The 20,373-nt window shown below is 43.9% G+C and overlaps 2 non-coding genes across 2 annotated transcripts; one reads left to right on the forward strand and one right to left on the reverse strand.

Moving 5' to 3' along the window:
* Nucleotides 1-916: 916 nt before the first annotated feature.
* Nucleotides 917-989, reverse strand: trnak-cuu (transfer RNA lysine (anticodon CUU)). Its single transcript has one exon. It is a non-coding gene; the product is annotated as a tRNA-Lys (tRNA).
* A 7,057-nt stretch (nt 990-8,046) lies between these two features.
* Nucleotides 8,047-8,129, forward strand: trnal-cag (transfer RNA leucine (anticodon CAG)). Its single transcript has one exon. It is a non-coding gene; the product is annotated as a tRNA-Leu (tRNA).
* The last annotated feature ends 12,244 nt before the right edge of the window (nt 8,130-20,373 follow it).

Consider the following 20,373-nt stretch of genomic DNA (forward strand, 5'->3'; position numbering starts at 1 on the left):
CTCAGAGAGAGTCAATTGAAGAGCTTCCCTATTTTGTTACTTTGAGCTTCACAGTGATGTAATGCTGTCTGCTTCATTCCTGGCGCAAATGTCCGGATCACACTGGAAGCAACACTTTGATACTAATCTACTGAAAAGAAAAGGCGGATGTGCCGCAGGGTGATAGAGTCATGTTTAATTTTGGGGTGACTGAGAATATAAATAGCAGAGGATGGTTTCGATCCATCGACCTCTAGGTTATGGGCCCAACACGCTGCGCTGCGCCACTCTGCTTTTTAGACCCACTGTGTTCGCAATTGCTGTTCTGCGGCAGCCACATAACTATTTTACTCTTAAACGAGAACCACGTGTTGTGAAGCTCACCTTGGCTGGACAATAACACGGAACATCAGCACGGCTGTAACAGACAGAGAAAGACACACAGTAAAGCAGGAAGAGACTATCAGGACACACACACAATGACACACAGAAAAGGTGCCGAGCCAACCAGCAAGGTACTGAAATGGAAAAACTGGTTATTTAGGAAAAAGGGATTTTCTGTTCCACAAAGATAGGCAATTAAATGTTTTTCCTGCTGTGTAACTGTGCTCCCTGCTGTCTGCTGTGTAACTGAGCTCTCTGCTGTGTAACTGTTCTCTCTCTTGGAACCGTGACTGTGCCGGTGACAGACCTTCACTGTGATTGTGTCAGATCATTCCCTGTTGTGTAAATGTGTTCCCAGTTGTGGAAATATGATCCGTCTGAAGCAGAACCTTTCTGCGCCATTACTGAGACGAAATTTCAATTCCAGATTAAGTAAATCTTGTCACGAAAGATCAGTTCAGGCCTCTGGAGTCCCAGTTCAGGAACATATCCTTGTGTTCCTGTTATCAAATCAGTCCGTTCAGCTCAACACTCTCAGATTACAATATGGAAGCGCCCAACGTGGGTCTGGAACCCACGACCCTGGGATTAAGAGTCCCATGCTCCACCGACTGAACTAGCCGGGCTGATGTCCAAATTACCATTAACCCTCTTCCTGAGGAGATTAGAATTTGCTAAAAATCGATTAATTCTTCAGTCACAGTCGTTGGGAGCATGGCTCGAACCTACTGGGGAAAGTCCAACACCTTAACCACTCGATCATCGCAGCTGTGTTCAATAGGTCATTCATTAAACATTATAAAACATACAATACATTATAAAACCGGCCTGGAATCACTCCAGGAAGTTCTTGCATTCCGGCGATGAACGGTGCCCCGGTGTTTATGTGAGGAGCGGTTGAATCTACCTTAAAATGACCATTGGATTTGGAGAGAAGCCTTGAGAGACTCGAAAATCCCAGCTCCCGAAACACACAATTTCACGAATTCAATTGTTTGCGTAAGAAAAACAGTTGCATTGGAAATATCCTCGAAGTTCATTTTTGCTTTACATGGAACAGCACAGAACGTCCCAGTCTAGATCCAAATTAAAGCATGAGTGGGGTGCAGGATTGGAGGGTCATGCAGAGTCGATGGGCCGAATGGCCTCCTTCTGCATTGTACTGTTTTCTAGGGAAACAGAGAGAATCACAGTATTTATTCACATGCGATAAACATCGGCCCGTATGTCCCATGCGGTGGTCGCGTGGCTTAATGGCTGAGGCATCTGATTTCTGTGAACCTAATGAAGCTATCAGAAGATTGGAGGCTCGAGTCCCACCGCGATCGTTTGATATAGAAATCCGGTGGAACTTGCTGTCAGTCGAGTTTTCCTTCCTCCGCTCAAAGTTTCACCTTTCCATCCAAACGTTGCAGGGCTCTTTTTGGAATATAATTTTTTGGAACATTGTTCATTCAATTCGCTTTCATCTTAGTATTTTATTTATCCACTGATGAATCTCTTTGACTTGGATAAAATATAGAATAAAATATTATGTATCAATCGGTTCAATACAATTCTGTGGAGGAAATTCTAATATCATCAGGAAGACAGACAGAGTCAAAGAGTAGTGGATGTTGGCAGCATGGAAACAGCCCTTCGTCCCAGCTTGTCAATGCCGCCCAGTTTCTATCACTAAGCTAGTCCCACTTGCCCGCATTTGGCCCATATCCATCTACACCCACCCTGCCCATGTAACTGTCTAACTGATTTTTAAAAGACAAAATGATAACTGCCTCTGCCCCTGTCTCTGGCAGCCCGTTCCAGATGCTCCTCATTACCTTATTTATGCTCCTCATTATTTCATAGACCTCTATGACATCACCCATAAGCCTCCTACGCTCCAGGAAAAAAAAGTCCCAGCCTATCCAGCCTCTACTTTTCACTCACACCATCAAGTCCTGGTAGCATCCTAGTAAATCACTTCTGCACCCTTTCTAGTTCAACAATATCCTTCCGAAAATAGGGTGACCAGAATTGAACACAGTATTTCCCTTGTGGTCTTACCAGCATGTATTGTACAACTTGAACAAGACATCACAACTCTTGTATTCAATATTTTGACCTTAAAACCTAGCATGCTGAATGCCTTCTTCCCCACCCTGTCCACTTGCGACACCACCTTCAAGGATGTGTGAATCTGTTCTCCTCGATCTGTTGGTTCTGTATTTCTCCCCAATTCCCTACCATTAACTGAGTAGGTCAATCACTGATTTGACCTACCAAAATGCATCACCTCACATTTATCCAAATTAAACTCCATCTGCCATTCATCGGCCCACTGGCCCAAGATGTTTAATAATGAGCCGAATCAATTGTTGTTCAGAGGGATGAAAGATTATGTCACTGGATTGGGAATCCAGAGGCCTGACCTAATCTTTGGGACAGGGAATAATTCCCAGCATTCAAAATCACTGATTTAATAGCTTTTCAGGGGGGTTGACAGGGGGGATGCTGAGAGTTTGCTTCTCCATGTGGGAGAGTCTGGGACCTGAGGGATTAATCTCAGGGGAAGGGACCGCCCAGTTAAGCCAGAAATTATGAGTAATTTCTTCTCTAAGGAGATAGTGTATCTGTGGAAATATCCTTTCTAAGCGAATACGATTGTCGAGGATGGGTCAGTTAATATGTTCATGATTTAATCAGTAAAGAAAACAAGGATTATGGGGATGTGGCGGGAAAGTGGGTTTGAGGATTATATCAGATCAGTCATAATCTCTTTGAATGGTGGAGCAGACACGATTGGCCGAATGGCATACTTCTGCTCCTCCGTCTACCAGTGTAATGAGGTCATCTGATGAAGTTGATTTCACGGCTGGGCGGCCGGTTCTGGAAAGACAAAATCTGCCAGCAGTGCCCCAGATGAAGCTGGCGTCTGTTTTGGAGTTTCTGAAGCCGCAAGTTTTCATGGTGCCAACTCCTGCCCAAAGCTGGTGTCGTGATTTAAATCGATTATCAGACAGAGGATTCGGAATATCGGTATAGAGATTGGTGCAAGAAGATTCACTCCTCAGGCCTGTTGAACTCCGAATCTAAACTCCATCCTAGTTCCTGAGACACTGAATGAATCATCAGGTCACCCTCAATAAGTGGCCCAACGCGGAGACGCAGGAAATGGATCATCGACGAGAATGGATTCAGACCCGCAGATGCAAAGCACAATGGATTAGCAGCGCATCGCCATCACCCCTCGGCCAACTCGCCATATGACCTGACTTCACCAAACCACCTCATGGATATTTAATGTGCACAATAACTAACGGAAGAAGGTCGTCTGTGTGCATTGGTCCAGATGTGCAGCCAGATGTGAAGTGTTGGGAATGTTGTTTCTGTCAGCAAATTACATTTCCATCATACCAGCTGAAGGATTGTTCTGAATGGACTGATGGGAAACACTTCAACACCATGTTTCACATGTTTCTACACATTGTAAATAAAACACCGCGGAAAGACTGAAAGATACAAACATTTGATCGCATCATGATGAAGATCAGTCAGACGCCTTAAACATCCCGTCAATGTCGGAGTTCTGACGATTCTAATTTGTTATCCAGAGAATCCCTGCAGGACATTCGGCCTCTTGAGTCTGCACCGAACTTCCGAAAGATACCGGAGGCACCCGGAGGAAACCTACGCAGACACTGCACAGACAGCTCCCTGGAGCTGTGAAACAACTGTGATAGTCACTGTGCTACCGTGCTGCCTACAGTGCGAGTAGGTTTCGAATCTGTGCGGAGGAACCCCATTTGACTGCAAGTACCAAGCCACAGCCACTCCGCTAACTGAACTACGTTTAACAAGACATTCATTGACAATTTATGCGATATAAACCCAACCTGGAATCACTCCAGGAAGTTATTGCTTTCATGCGATGACGGGTCTCCCAGTCTGTCTGTGAGAAGGGATAGAATATCCGTGGAAAAAGACCATTGGATTTGGAGTCTGTCATAATATCCACTCATGTATATAATGAGATGCAGACAGTCAGTGATGGACACACAGGATGACCAGTAGGCACAACACAGTGCAGCCAATCACCAAACAGGACACTACCACTATAAAGCCAGAGGGCATTAGGTTTCCCGCTCTCTCTGGACCCAGCCACTGAGACAGTCAGAGTCCACGAGCTAGCAAGTGCAAACACCATGCGGGAGCTAGTAAGTCTGATCAGGCTACTACAAGGTCTCCAGTCAGTTCAGTATAGTGTCGACCCACAGCTGAATATGTGTATCAGTTCTATCGTTGAATAAAACAGTGTTGGATTTTCTCCAGTGTTCGACGTCTGTTTATAGCTTCCCTGCATCGAGTGCAGTCCACATTGAGCCTACCTGCCTAACACATCATGGTACCAGAGTGATACTGATCTTGACGGACCTATCTCCAGTGAACCAGCATTGACCAGGAAGCAGCCATCCGGTGAAATGGAAAACACCAGCCTCCTCCGCAGCTCTGCATCTCCGGCAACCTTGGCGCCAATTGGAAAATCTTCAAGCAAAAGTTCCTCCTGCAGATCGAGGCCTCTGACCTCGAAGCAGCATCGGATGCCAGGAAGATCACATTATTTGTCTCCACCGTGGGGGACCACGCCATCCACATCTACAACTCCCTTACATTCGCTGCCGGCGAAGACAAAACAAAATTCGAAATAGTCCTGCTGATGTTTGACAGCCACTGCGACACTGAGGTGAATGAGAGCTTTAAATGGTACTTTTTCCAGCAGAGGCTTCAGGGTAAGAATGAAACTTTTCAGTCCTTCGTGACCCATCTCCGCATCCTAGCGCAGTCATGTTACTATGACTCGACGGCAGATTCCATGATCCGGGATCAGATCGTTTTCGGTGTCCACTCCGACTCCCTTCGGCAGCAGCTCCTGAAAGTCAAACAGTTGACCCTCTCAGTTGCTATCGAGACATGCGTTATCCATGAGCATGCTAAGAATCGTTACTCCCACATCGGGGCGGCAGAAACTGCAAAACTGGCCTCCCATGAGGTGGAACGGGTGCAGGCCATTGTTCAAATGCACGGCCTGAGCATCGAGGAGAGTGGTCGCTTTGTGCGCTTTTCCCGGGTCCCTGCGCATGTGCGCCATGACCGAGTGGACGACGAGGCCGAAAACATGACTGCACAGGTGCGTACGTCGACCGATCGCACGGCGCATGCACGATGGCGCACGAAATGCCCTGCCGTCGGCGTCATGACATCTCCGAATTGTGGCTCCACCCACTTAAAGCGGAAATGTCCGGCAAAAGGACGCCGGTGTCTACAGTGTGGCAAGCTTGGCCACTATGCAGCCCTTTGCAGATCTGCTCCACCGCTCAGCAGCCAGCGATCCCAGCTGCGGCGCAGAAGTGTCCGCTCAATACAACAAGGCATGCCAGATTCCGATCCCGACAGCCCAACAGACCCTGATGCTGAGTGCGTCAGGTCCCCATACCGGGTGGGCATCATAACTACACATGCGCTGCCTTCCACCACAACGAGAAACGCCTCTCGATCCTCAGTGTGGATCGGCGAGTGGTGTGCTGTCCACACAATTAATGAAATGAAAACGAAATGAAATGAAATGAGACAAGGCTTGCATCCGATTCAAACTTCACACCGGCGCATCAGCGAACCTCATCTCAAAATCCGGCCTCGACACCATGCGCGCCAGACCAAGCATTCTTCCACCGGTTCCTTGACTACTGTGGCAATGCCACAGCTGCCAGTGGTTCCTGTCAACTAGGGGTACCCAACAAGGCGACACGGCAACACTGTGGTTTGAAATCGTCGGGCCTGATAGATCGTCCCTGCTCGGTGCTCGAGCTCCTGAAACTGGTTCAGCGAGTCCACGCCACGTCATCATCACCGGCGACGGCCTCGCCAGCAAGTTACAAGCCTATTTATATTCTCACTCACACCAAACGGAAACAAGTCGCTATTTGTCAGCAGCACACCTGCCTTCTTCTTTATAACAGGAAGATCCAATACCTCCTTTTCAATGAAAAAGCGTTGGTCTCAGGACATGAGATTCCAGCTTAAATATGCACAGCAAGACCCCACCGGCAGAAGCCCAGTTCATGACTCGATAATCTGCTTCAGTGACTCTGGTTGAGGAATTAATATTGATCCCAAGAGAAGGGTAAAATTCGTCTTCTCTTGCAAATAGTCTGGCAGGTTCGATTGTTCACATCCCTCAAAGAGGGGCAGTTGGGAACTCGGTTTCTATTGTGATTCATTGCTCGATAAAGTTTTATTTCCCTATTGGTCCCCTGTGAGTTATTACTGGATATCGTTCTATATCTATATTGCCCCTCTGTGGGGTACTACTGGATAACGTTTCCTGTGCAGCTTTGACTAAGGGTCACCTGGACTCGAAACCTTAGCTCATTTCTCTCCCTCCAGATGCTGTCAGATCTGTTGAGACTTTAAAGCATTTTCTCTGTGATTCCCTCTGTGTGAGCTTTACAATGTTGTAATGTGTCATGCTGTCTCTTTCATTCTTGGGACTAATGTCGATATGAGACTGCAAGAAATTTTCTGATAGGTATTTGCTGCAAAGCAAACAGGAACGTGTGTTATGTTTACTTTTGGCGTGAGGGAGAATGTAAATAGCAGAGAATACCCTCGATTCCACGACCTCGGTCTAATGGCCCAGCACTTCCGCTGCGCACTCTCCTCCTTAAACCAGGAGCTACAACATTACTGCCCTGTGGTAACCACACAATTATTCACTTCCTCATTTTTTTCTTTCAACAAGAACACACGTTTGAGCACACTGATACTGGTCAGCACAGTTCAGTTAATTAACTTTCGTGCGGAATGGTTGTTCTGTGGAAGGTGATGTGATTTCTTCTGTGACGTTGTTCTGATGGGAAAGTGGGGAGTGACTGGAATCACCTTTATAAAATGAAGTTCGGGGCAGCAGTTTCATCTCTCTGGGAACATTGATCACGCTGTTACAGACTTCCTCAAACTTTGCCTCAAGTCCGACCACAAAAATAAGATCACCGAGCAGAGTGGCGCAGCGGAAGCGTGCTGGGCCCATAATCCAAAGGTCGATGGATCGAAACCATCCTCTGCTGTTCGTACTCTCAATCACACCAAACGGAAAAGAGTTGCTATTTGTCAGCAGCACATCTGCCTTTATCTTTATTGGTACCAAAGTTTTGCTTTCAGTCTTATCCACTCTTTGACACCTGTTCTTCAGCTAGCCACAGTACAGTCGAGGTGATTAAGTTGACTTCTCCCAGAACACTCTTCTGCCGCCTCTACTGGATGAACGTTCACCTGATTGGACAGTGGAGGGGTTCTTCGGCTCCTTGTCTGTGAGAGCAGCACCGGAAGCAGCTGTGGAGAGAGATTGCAGTCGCCAGAATGCAACTCTCCAATTAGATACTTCACGCCCTCAGATCTTAGAGTTTCAAAACCTTCGTCTGAGGAACAGGTAGAGCGGTATATCGTACCTTGCTGATTAGAGGAAGCTGATCAATGCAGCAATGAGAAGCTCCTTAACCACCAGCGGGTTGGACAAGGATGTCACCCAGATCCAGGACTCTGGCTGGGGTTGAAAAGTAGGGAAAGCATGTCTTGTTTGAAATGTAATAACGATGAAGACAGACTTTAAGTCGATTTGTGCACGGATCTTAGTTTTTGCGTCAACGCATCAGGATGGCCGAGCGGTCTAAGGCGCTGCGTTCAGGTCGCAGTCTCTTCTGGAGGCGTGGGTTCGAATCCCACTCCTGATATTTTCTTTTACTCCACGAGGTTAAATTTCTCCAGCAAGATTTTCAACCTCAGGAAGATCCAATACCTCCCTTTCAATGGAAAAGCGTTAGTCTCAGGACATGAGATTCCAGCTTAAATATGCACAGCAAGACCACACCGGCAAAAGCCCAGCTCATGACTCGACAATCTGCTTCGGTGAGTCTGGTTGAGGAATTCATATTGATCCCAAGAGAAGGGTAAAGTTCGTCTTCTCTTGTAAATAGTCTGGCAGGTTGGATTGTTCACATCCGTCCAAGAGGGGAAGTTGGGGACTCGGCTTCTATTGTGATTCATTACTCGATAAAGCTTTATTTCCTTATTGGCCCCCTGTGAGTTATTACTGGATACCGTTATATATCTATATTGCCCTCTGTGGGGTACTACTGGATAACGTTTCCCGAGCAGCTTTGACTAAGGGTCACCTGGACACGAAACGTCAGCTCATTTCTCTCCCTTCAGATGCTGTCAGAACTGCTGAGACTTTAAAGCATTTTCTCTGTGGTTCCCTATGTGTGAGCTTTACAATGTTGTAATGTGTCATGCTGTCTCTTTCATTCTTGGGACTAATGTCGGGATGAGACTGCAAGAAAGTTTCTGATAGCTATTTTCTGCAAAGCAAACAGGAACGCGTGTTATGTTTACTTTTGTTGTGAGGGAGAATGCAAATAGCAGAGAATACCCTCGATTCCTCGACCTAGGGCTAATAGCCCTGCACGATTCCGCTGCGCACTCTGCTCCTTAAACCAAGAGCTACAACATTACTGCCCTGCGGTAAGCACACAATTATTCACTTCCTCATTTTTTTCTTTCAACAAGAACAGACGTTTGAGCACACTGATACTGGTCAGCACAGTTCAGATAATTAACTTTCGTGCGGAATGGTTGTTCTGTGGAAGGTGATGTGATTTCTTCTGGGACGTTGTTCTGATGGGAAAGTGGGGAGTGACTGGAATCACCTTTATAAAATGAAGTTCGGGTCAGCAGTTTCATCTCTCTGGGAACATTGATCACGCTGTTACAGACTTCCTCAAACCTTGCCTCAAGTCCGACCACAAAAGAAAAGAGCACCGAGCAAAGTGGCGCAGCGGAAACGTGCTGGGCCCATAATCCAGAGGTCGATGGATCGAAACCATCCTCTGCTATTCGTACTTTCAATCAAACCAAACGGAAAAAAGTTGCTATTTGTCAGCAGCACATCTGCCTTTTTCTTTATTGGTACCAAAGTTTTGCTTTCAGTCTTATCCACTCTTTGACACCTGTTCTTCAGCTAGCCACAGTACAGTCGAGGTGATTAAGTTGACTTCTCCCAGAACACTCTTCTGCCGCCTCTACTGGATGAACGTTCACCTGATTGGACACTGGAGGGGTTCTTCGGCTACTTGTCTGTGAGAGCAGCACCGGAAGCAGCTGTGGAGAGAGATTGCAGTCGCCAGAATGCAACTCTCCAAAGAGATACTTCACGCCCTCAGATCTTAGACTTTCAAAACCTTCGTCTGAGGAACAGATAGAGCGGCATATCGGACCTTGCTGATTAGAGGAAACTGATCAATGCAGCAATGAGAAGCTCCTTAACCACCAGCGGTTTGGACAAGGATGGCACTCAGATACAGGACTCTGGCTGGGGTTCAAAAGTCGGGAAAGCATGTCTTGTTTGAAATGTAATAAAGATGAAGACAGACTTTAAGTCGATTTGTGCACGGATCTTAGTTTTGGTTTTCAACGCATCAGGATGGATGAGCGGTCTAAGGCGCTGCGTTTAGGTCGCAGTCTCTTCTGGAGGCGTGGGGTCGAATCCCACTCCTGATGTTGCCTTTTACTCCACGAGGTTAAATTTCTCCAGCAAGATTTTCAACCTCAGGAAGGTCCAATACCTCCCTTTCAATGGAAAAGCGTTGGTCTCAGGACATGAGATCCCAGCTTAAATATGCACAGCAAGACCCCACCGGCAGAAGCCCAGTTCATGACTCGATAATCTGCTTCAGTGACTCTGGTTGAGGAATTAATATTGATCCCAAGAGAAGGGTAAAATTCGTCTTCTCTTGTAAATAGTCTGGCAGGTTGGATTGTTCACATCCGTCCAAGAGGGGAAGTTGGGGACTCGGTTTCTATTGTGATTCATTGCTCGATAAAGCTTTATTTCTTATTGGCCCCCTGTAGTTATTACTGGATACCGTTATATATCTATATTACCCCTCTGTGGGGTACGACTGGATAACGTTTCCCGAGAAGCTTTGACTAAGGGTCACCTGGACACGAAACGTCAGCTCATTTCTCTCCCTCCAGATGCTGTCAGATCTGCTGAGACTTTAAAGCATTTTCTCTGTGGTTCCCTATGTGTGAGCTTTACAATGTTGTAATGTGTCATGTTGTCTCTTTCATTCTTGGGACTAATGCCGGGATGAGACTGCAAGAAAGTTTCTGATAGCTATTTGCTGCAAAGCAAACAGGAACGTGTGTTATGTTGACTTTTGTTGTGAGGGAGAATGCAAATAGCAGAGAATACCCTCGAATCCTCGACCTCGGGCTAATAGCCCTGCACGCTCCCGCTGCGCACTCTGCTCCTTAAACCAGGAGCTACAACATTACTGCCCTGCGGTAACCACACAATTATTCACTTCCTCATTTTTTTCTTTCAACAAGAACAGACGTTTGAGCACACTGATACTGGTCAGCACAGTTCAGATAATTAACTTTCGTGCGGAATGGTTGTTCTGTGGAAGGTGATGTGATTTCTTCTGGGACGTTGTTCTGATGGGAAAGTGGGGAGTGACTGGAATCACCTTCATAAGCTGAAGTTCGGGGCGGCAGTTTCGCCTCTCTGGGGACATTGATCACGTTATTACAGATTTCCTCAAACGTTGCCTCAAGTCCGACCACGAAATTTATTTGCTACGAGTCGAATGGCATCGCGGGAGTGTGCTGGGCCCAAAACCCAGATGTCGATGGATCGAAACCATCCTTTGCTATTCGTATTCTCACTCACACCAAACGGAAAAAGTTGCTGTTTGTCAGCAGCACATATGCCAATTTTTTTATTAGTATCAAAGTTTTGCTTTCAGTCTGATCCGCTCTTTGACACCTGTTCTTCAGCTAACCACAGTACAGTCGAGGTGACCAAGTTGACTTCTCCCAGAACACTGTTCTGCCGCCTCTACTGGATTAACGTTCACATGATTGGGCACTGGAGGGATTCTTCGGCTAATTGTCTGTGAAAGCAGCACCGGAAGAAGCTGCGGAGAGAGTTGCAGTCGCCAGAGTGCAACTCTCCAATTAGATACTTCATTCGCTAAGATCTTAGACTTTCAATACCTTCGTGTGAGGAACAGGTAGAGCGGGAATTCGGGCCTTGTTGATGACAGCAAACTGATCAATACAGCAATGGGAAGCTCCTTAACCTTCCAGCGGTTTGGACAAGGATGGCACTCAGACACAGGACTCTGGCAGGTGTTCAAAAGTAGGAAAAGCATATCTTGTTTGAAATGAAATAACGATGAAGATAGACTTTACGTCGATTTGTGCACGGATCTTAGCTTCGAAGACAACGCATTAGGATGGCCGAGCGGTCTGCGTTGAGGTCGCAGTCTCTGCTGGAGGCGTGGGTTTGAATCCCATTCCTGATATTGACTTTTCCTCCACGAGGTTAAATTTCCCCGCGCAATATTTCAACCTCAGGAAGATCCAATCCCTCCCATTCAATGGAAAAGTGTTGGTCTCAGGACATGCGATTCCTGCTTAAATACGCTCAGCAATACCCTCCAGGCAGAAGCCCATGTAACGACTCGATAATCTGCTTAATGACTCTGGTTGAGGAATTCAAATGGATCACAGGACTCCGGCTAAAATTAATCTTCTTTTGTTGTACATCGGTCTGGCTGGTTGCGTTGTTCTCATCCGTCCGAGACGGGAAGTTGGGAACACGGTATCTATTGTGATTTATTTCTAGTTAATGCTTTATTAACGTTTTGCCGCCCTGTGAGGTATTACTGGATATCGTTATATCTCTCTATTGCCCCTCTGTGTGGTACTACTGGATGACGTTTGCAGTCCAGCTTTGACAAAGTTTCTCCTGGACTCGAAACATTAGCTCTTTTCTCTCCCTACAGATGCTGGGAGACTTGCTGAGATTTTAAAGCATTTTCTCTGTGGTTCCCTATTTGTGACATTTACAATGTTGTAATTTGTCATGCTGTCTCCTTCATTCCTGGGACTAATGTCGGGATGAGACTACAATAGAGATTCTGACTACAATAGAAATTTGCTGCAAAGCAAACAGGATCGTGCGTTATGTTTACTTTTGGCGTGAGGAAGAATGTATATTTTGCTTTCGTGCTGCATGGTTGTTCTGTGAAGGTGATGTGATTTCTTCTGTGACGTTGTTCTGATGGGAAAGTGGGGAGTGACTGGCATCACTTTTACAGAAAGAAGTTCGGGGCGGAAGTTTCACCTCCCTGGGAACGTTGATCAAGCTGTTACCGAATACTTCAAACTTTGCCTTATGTCCGACCGCGAATAGCTCAACCACGAGCGGACTGGCGCAGCGGGAGCGTGGTGGGCCCATAGCCCAGCAGTCGCTGCACCAAAACCATCGTCTGCTATTTGTATTCTCACTCACACCAAAAGCAAACAAGGCGCTATCTCCCAGCAGCACATCTGCCTTTTTCTTTATTAGTATCAACATTTTCCTTTCAGTATGATCTGCTCCTTGACACCTGTTCTTCAGCTACCCACAGTATAGTCGAGGTGACTAAGTTGACTTCTCCCAGAACTCCCTTCTGCCGCCTCTACTGGATGAACTTTCACCTGTTTGGACACTGGAGGGGTTCTTCGGCTGTGAAAGCAGCACCGGAAGCAGCTGTGGAGAGAGATTCCAGTCGCCAGGATGCATCTCTCCAATTGGATACTTCACGTCGCTCAGATCTTCGTCTCTCAATACCTTCGTGTGAGGAACAGGTTATAATGAAAAAATATATCATTTGAACCATGAATGTGAACCTGGAAAAGACTGAGATTTGAAATGAAATGGAAAGGTCCCACAAAGGGGTAACAGCCGCAGGTTGTTTAAAATACAGATAGCTTCGCAGGCGTTAAAGAAAACAGATATGGACAAATCAACCTGGTTTTAAAGTTAAAAAGACATTCAATCAATTTAAAATCTTAAGTTATATAAACGGGAACAGTATTTCACACTTCCTGAGAAGTGCATTATTTTACTGAACAATTAAAAAAGGAACAACCAGGATCTTAGATTTAAATTGGGGGAGAAGGTTAAGCGGGAAACCTTGCTGACGCCACTTAAATATGAGACAACTGCTTTCCAGCTAAGAAACACATGAGGTGGTACGTTTCTACCATAATTTCACATTTTTGACGTTAAAAATCTTTTAGCAAATAATCAGGTCATAGTGTATAGGTCCAAGCCAGATAAGGTTAGAAATATAGGGGGCGACCTGCCGTTGACACCAGCTGACCAGTAGAAGTGCAGAGGCGAACTGCTTCGTTGAACACGAGTTCATATTTAGTATTGAGACTGAGAAAACACATCAGTAAAGACAGATATCAGAAAAGTTGCTGGCGAAGCAACAAATACATGTATTACCTGCCAAACAAAAGTATTACATGTCAAGCAGAATAAGCTAGTTCAACGACAGGGAGATTGCATTAGCTACAGTCAGCAAGCAACAGCTACATTTCAATAAATGCCATGTAGAAACTAAGGCTGCGCAAAGGGCTATATAATACCTAATAATTCAGCAGCCAGCTCTCATAGCTGCCCTCGGTCATGGGTAGGACTGAACACGGAAGCCGAGCAGAACAGCGAATCCATCAGGAAAAAAACAAACGTTACAGGAGAAAATTGTCAAGGCAGACTTGAAGGTCTAACAACTGACCAGGAAGATGCAAAGAAAATATCTTATTACTTTTCTGTAAAAACAGTGATTACATCTTTTAATTTGAAATTAAAACGAACTTAAATTGATAACCTGAAAGAGTGTTTTTCGAAAGTTTACTTCACTCTACTTAGAAAAGCCGGACCCGTGAGTGAAGCACCTGAGTGGAAAGTAAACAGAATCTTCTCTGAAGACATGGGTTATGCCGTGGGATAACATGAAACACTGGTTTGACCCGAATAGCGCCCACCTAAGTCTGCATAGGAGTCAGGGAGTGAGAATCCCTGTTCATCATTGAGAATATCTTGACCCTTTTCTGGTACAGGGGGAATTCTAAGAATAGTGGTGAGGTTTTAACTTCATGTCGCGCAACGTGGAGGGCTAGAATGTTAGAAGTTTCTGGGTAAAGCGAGGCTAGAATATTAGAAGTTTCTAACCTACACAGGGAATGGAATATTAGACGATTCTAGTTCCCAAATAATTGTTAGAATATTAGAAGTTTCTAGTATATGTGTGAGGCGAACTTTACCTGCCGAGTTTAATGCGGAAAGTCATGTGTGATTGACTTTTGGAAGGATATTCTGTGGATCGGGGGGACCTAAAACTTAGTTGGGTGCGAGCGTCAGAAGACTAGAAGATACTGACCCTGAGTAAAAGTCTGCAAGACATCTTAGTAAAGGTACTGGGATTCTTGCATCCATTACTGGTAGAAGGAGGACAAAAATAAATCTTCCTTGGAGTCAAGCAGATTATGAGGGAAAGCCTAGAGAAATAGGGACGCCGAGAAAACTTTAGAAACCAAGATCAATCGACCTTTAACTAAAACAAGAAGACAGTGCCTCAGTACCCCTGGATAGGTCCCAGATAGGGTGCATATCCTGAATGTCGGAGTGCACCTGAAAGGGACAACCAGGAACAGAAATTTAGAATCCAGAAAATGGCAATTAGGGTAATCCTCTTGCTCTGAAACACGGTCAAGAGATGTGAAGCAATGGGGCGAGCGTACGGGGCGAGAGTGGAAGAGATTAAAAGAGGCAAAAAAAACTCCTTGATAAGGGAGGCTTATCAGAACGGAGGGGTCTCATTTTTGTTAGAGTGCCTAAAACCCGATGGAATAGACATCCAAGGTCTCGGTGGATAAATGAGTGTGTGTGTGTTTAATAAGGATTTGTGAATTTCCCTTTGGTGTTTCAAGTTTTTAAAATGTTGTATTTTGCAAAACCGAGTTTCACATCAATTAGAAGTTATAAACGGCAGGTAGAAATGTGACCAATATTATGAGGTAGTAAATCAGTATGTTCAGAACTAAATTGGTCACAGCATAAACACAAAAAGAGGTTTTACTCAGTCAGAGCTCTGTGCAGGAAAGTACTTTGAAACTAACCCGTTGAAATTGACACGGCACAGCTCCAGCAGGTTCCTCGTGCCCGAAGACTCAAAAGATAGTCAGGAGCAGGAAAAATGATGTTTAGAATGTTAAATACATGGTAGAAGGAGCTTTAGGGAATAAAGATATTAGACCAGAAGTTAGATTAGGAGAATTACTTTCAGTATCAGGAAATGAGAATCTGATGGCAGGGAAATATTCAATAAAATTCGATGCAGGAAAAATTAGGATATTAAATACCAATCGATAGCACAGAGGCAGTTTGGGTGAAGCTACCAACTAAAACTAGGTAAAAGGTAAAGAAAAGATCGTTCAGAATTTGGGTGAACATATAGTTGAATTAGAGAAGCATGGCGTCTGGAGCAAAAAGAATTATATCAGAAATGAAACATCTGACCCAGCTAAATAATAACCAAGGGATTATGATAATCCATAGGCAACCTTTCGGCAGCAAAGAAGAAACGTAATCAGCAAGGATTGTATATGGGATGGTATGAAAGTGACAAAATGTCATTACTGCAGAGAAAACCTAGCTAACGATGATGTAATTCTGAAATGATGTGCAGGATTGTGGAGAAGTGACAAACTTATTATCCCAATTAGTGAGGGAGTATATAGTTTAAAAGATGTTGGGATGACCCGGGGACATAAAATTAGCCTAACAGTGTTCAGAGACTGTATCACCGCAATGGTGCCGTGCCAGAGGGTAGACCATACCCCCAAACCGGTTGGACAAGGAGAAAAGGAATGTTGTACGAAATTAATGATTGACCCGGGATATGGATTTGGAAAAAATATGAACCAAAACTTTCCCGATACAGGGAAGGGGTTTCTGTGGATAAATTGAAACCCCCAGACAATGGACAGGCTTTAGAGGAAAGGAATGTTTAGTTATGAGTGTCAGTGAATTACTGCACTCACTAGTATTATGTGATGAAGTAGAGTGGGATGACAGTGAATTAAAACCTGTTAGCAGCATTGATAGGACAGATGATGAAGATAAAATGTCATGTTCAGAACTTACCTTTCATAAAAATCCTGTCATAATCAGAAATAAAGAAATTGGAGTTAAGTCAGTAGCAATATCCGAAATGTATCAGGGTAAGTTTCAACCAGATTGGACCACTGAGCGAGCAAAAGAGGAGGAGTTTGAGATTCTTCGAATCTCACTCAGGGGTGCAATGATAGAAGGAGAAGGCTTAACCGGCCTTAATTGTATGATGTACATAATTGAGCAAAAACCAAGCCACCAAAAAACCCAAAAAGAAACAAAAAGGACATCCGGAGGTCCTGGAGAGGGCACTTCTGGAGTATCCAAACAAGAATAGAACATACAAATGAACAAATAGGGCCCTCTCCAACCTTGGCCTGTTCGTTTGATTTTTCAGATAGATAGAATGATACAGACACATTTGTTTGGAAGGAGAAAAAGGACTACAATCAAGAGGGATACAAGGATCGGGTTTAAAGAAGGAATGGAAGAAGCTAGGACTAGGAGTAAGCTAGATTGGTTAAAATGGGGGGCAACAATGTTAATGGGGATTGCCGTGATTAGTTTCGGAATATTAGTATTCTAATTGCATTAGGGGAATCAGGTGAAGTAATGGGATATGGAAAAATAGATACCAGCTTCAGTCAGATAAAACACATAATAAAAATAAGAATAAGCAAATGTTTAAATATAACGGAAGAAATCATTGATTTCCAAATCATCCAGGAGATAGGCTCAACAGCAGTCTGTTAGAATCAAGCAACAGTGTCAGTAACAACATATTCAGTAGAATGTTGGGAGCACTTGCAAGCAGCCTGGAATACGTACTAAAATTATCAGATCGGTTAAAGATTTTTAGACAGTATTCGGGGAAAACTAATGATACTAACTGGGACCCCGAGAAAGGGCAAGTTAAGATAAGAAATGCGTTGCAAAACAAAACCACAAGTAGGAGTAATTTGGGAAACGATTTGATAGACGTGGGCTTAAAAATTAAAGAAACATTTAAAACAGCAATTAAAATTATAGCAAGTCCATTTAAATGGTTTTGGACTACGTTAACCTTGGTTCAAAACAATTGGTACTTGTTTGTATCAATTGCGGGAGGGGTAATTGCCGCCGCATTGCTGTGGAAATTGGGAAATTTTAAATTATGTCAAAACCTATGTTGCAAATGTTGAAATAAAATTGCTCAACGGAAAGAGAGAAAAATGATATAATTGGTTACATATTTGAGGACCGTAACTGACAAAGCCAGGAAGAAATCTTTTCGAGTTGGGAATAAACCGAAGTATCAAATGATTACTGAGCAGTGAAACCTTCGGTCACACTTCTCTGACTGGACATGTGGCCTGGACACCAGCTGATGGATGATCTGAGTTCTCCACGGGACGTGTACTACATGATGGATTTTTTAAGGGTCGCGACAGACAGCAGCGACTGACGAGGAACCCCCACAGTTTACGAGACAATAGTATTAAGACATTTTTGTTTGTTTGAGCTTGATGTTGCAGTGCGAAATTTACAACCAATGTTTTAAACGAAGTTTTCTTGAGGCATTATGATAATTATTTTTTTTAAAATGTCGTGCATCTTATTAAGAATTGTTATGTATGTATGAAAAAGAATTTGACATGGCTTGAGATAACAGATGCCAACTGACAAGGAACAAATGCAGGACTTTGGTAGTTGATTTTAGTTAGAGGGAGCCTTACAGCACTAAACTACAATGGGCGGCAGATAGCTGGGCAATAGAACAATTGGAACTAGGATAGCATTGGATGCTGTCAAAAGCATGAATTATTCTAAAGAACAAGTGACATCTACAGATACAATTGACATGCTTAGAACTAAACGCAACAGCACAGAATCTGACAGAGTTAATTAGAACTTGAGACAGGAGCACAACTTGTCATACAATAGCGAAAACCAGCAGGGAATCTCAGTCTGTCTGATGATGACGGAGCTAAAGCTGCTCAACAGTTTGAACAAATTTAGTTTACTCAACATCCACAAAGGGTGTGAGTTTTCTGTAAAATGGGACTGTTTTAATACAAAGGGGTTAAACAAGGGTTCACTTAAAGTGTAGTAAGGGTAATCTCGTGGGTAATTTACCAAAGTACCAGCACATATCATATCACGGGGAATATTGATGTTGTTAATACCATGTGTGATTTATATACTCTCATTATTGGGCACAAGTTCTGGCTTAAAAATCACTCTGTTAAGACCAGGAAACGATGTGTTGATATTAAATTTTGTCTTACAGATTGTGATTGCTAAAAAATATGTGAAGATGTAACACACAAACTGTTTGTGTGATTAGTTGCATAGCAAAGTGTTAAGATAAGGCTTACTTTTGTAACTTTGTACTTGACAACAGGGAGGAATAATGTTTATATGGAAGACGATAAAGTGATGATTCGATGTGAAGAAAGTGGGCTCAATTGAGTTGGACCCCCACCAGTTGGATGTATTAAATGTATTGCTCCTTGCAATAGAAATAGGGTTGTCAACCATTTTTGGTTGGTTATGTGGCGACTGTTATAAGGGCAAATATACGCGTCATGTGTTTCAAGAGATGATAACGGAGGAAAGGGATCTTGAAGAGACATGGCAGTCAGTTACAATAGCATCTATATCAAATGGTTCCGGACGTACTTGGTTCAGGGACATTTTAGTTACCCATGAGAGAAAATCAGGGTTGGAAGTGGGGTCAAAGACACCTTTTAAATTGATGATGCACGGGAGTAAGTGGTTAATACATGATAAAGTCGTTTACGATACCAATGAGGAACATAAGGCAATTTGGATGCAACAGGAATGGGACACTCGACTGCCAGTGACAGGTAAACAAACTTTTTGGTTACTGATGTATTGAGTGGCTTACTGATCCTAAGGGACACGAGGCAGCTTGTACGGTGCTGCTATCCCAAGGAGATAAAATGCTTTGGAGATAGTGGAACACACGAAAAATAGCTATTGGGTTACCTTTATGAACAGCTGCCACTATAGTCCACGGTGATTATAATTAAACAATGACCTGTCTGTCACCTGTGGTATAAGCGATGGATAAAATCACACGATGGGGTTGGGACACGATTTGAAAACAGGAAAATTGAATATTGAAAGCACAGATATGGGATACGATGGTATAAAATGAGTAGGGGGATAAGAATTAAAAGAATGGGGCCATGTTTCAAATGCCAAGAGGGGGTGTAATGCAAAAGTTGAACAATATGTCATTTGAACCATGAAAGTAAGCCTGGAAAAGCCTGAGATTTCAAAAGAAAGCGAAAGGTCCCACAAAGGGTTAACAGCCGCAGCTTGTTTGAAATACAGATAGCTTCACAGGCATTAAAGAACAGAGCTAGAGCCAACTCATCCTGTTTTTCAAGTTAAAAAGACATTCAATCAATTTAAATGTTTAAGTTATATAAAAGGGAACAGTACTTCACACGTCTTTAGAAGTGCATTATTTTATAGAACAATTCAAAAAGGAACAGCCAGGATCTTCGGTTTAAATTGAGGGATAAAGGTTAGGCGTGAAACCCTGCTGACGCCAGTTAAATATGAGACAACTGCTTTCCAGCAAAACACATGAGGTGGCACGTTTATAACATAATTTACACATTTTTGACGTTAAAAACCTTTTAGAAAGTAATCAGCTCATAGGGTATAGGTCCAAGACAGATAAGGTTAGAATTACAGAGGGCTTCGACACCAGCTGAACCGTAAAAGTGCAGAGGCGAACTGCTTCGTGGAACACGAGATCATATCCAGTATTGACACTGAGAAAAACATCACTAGAGGCAGATATCAGAAAAATTGCTGACCAAGCAACAAATAAATTTATTAGCTGCCAAACAAATGTATTACCTGTCAAGCAAAATAAGACTGGGAGCTTACATTAGCTACAGTCGGCAAGCAGCAGTTACATTTCAATAAAGGTCATGTAG

The sequence above is a fragment of the Scyliorhinus torazame genome, chromosome 24, assembly GCF_047496885.1.
Source record: "Scyliorhinus torazame isolate Kashiwa2021f chromosome 24, sScyTor2.1, whole genome shotgun sequence".
Lineage (NCBI taxonomy): Eukaryota > Metazoa > Chordata > Chondrichthyes > Carcharhiniformes > Scyliorhinidae > Scyliorhinus > Scyliorhinus torazame.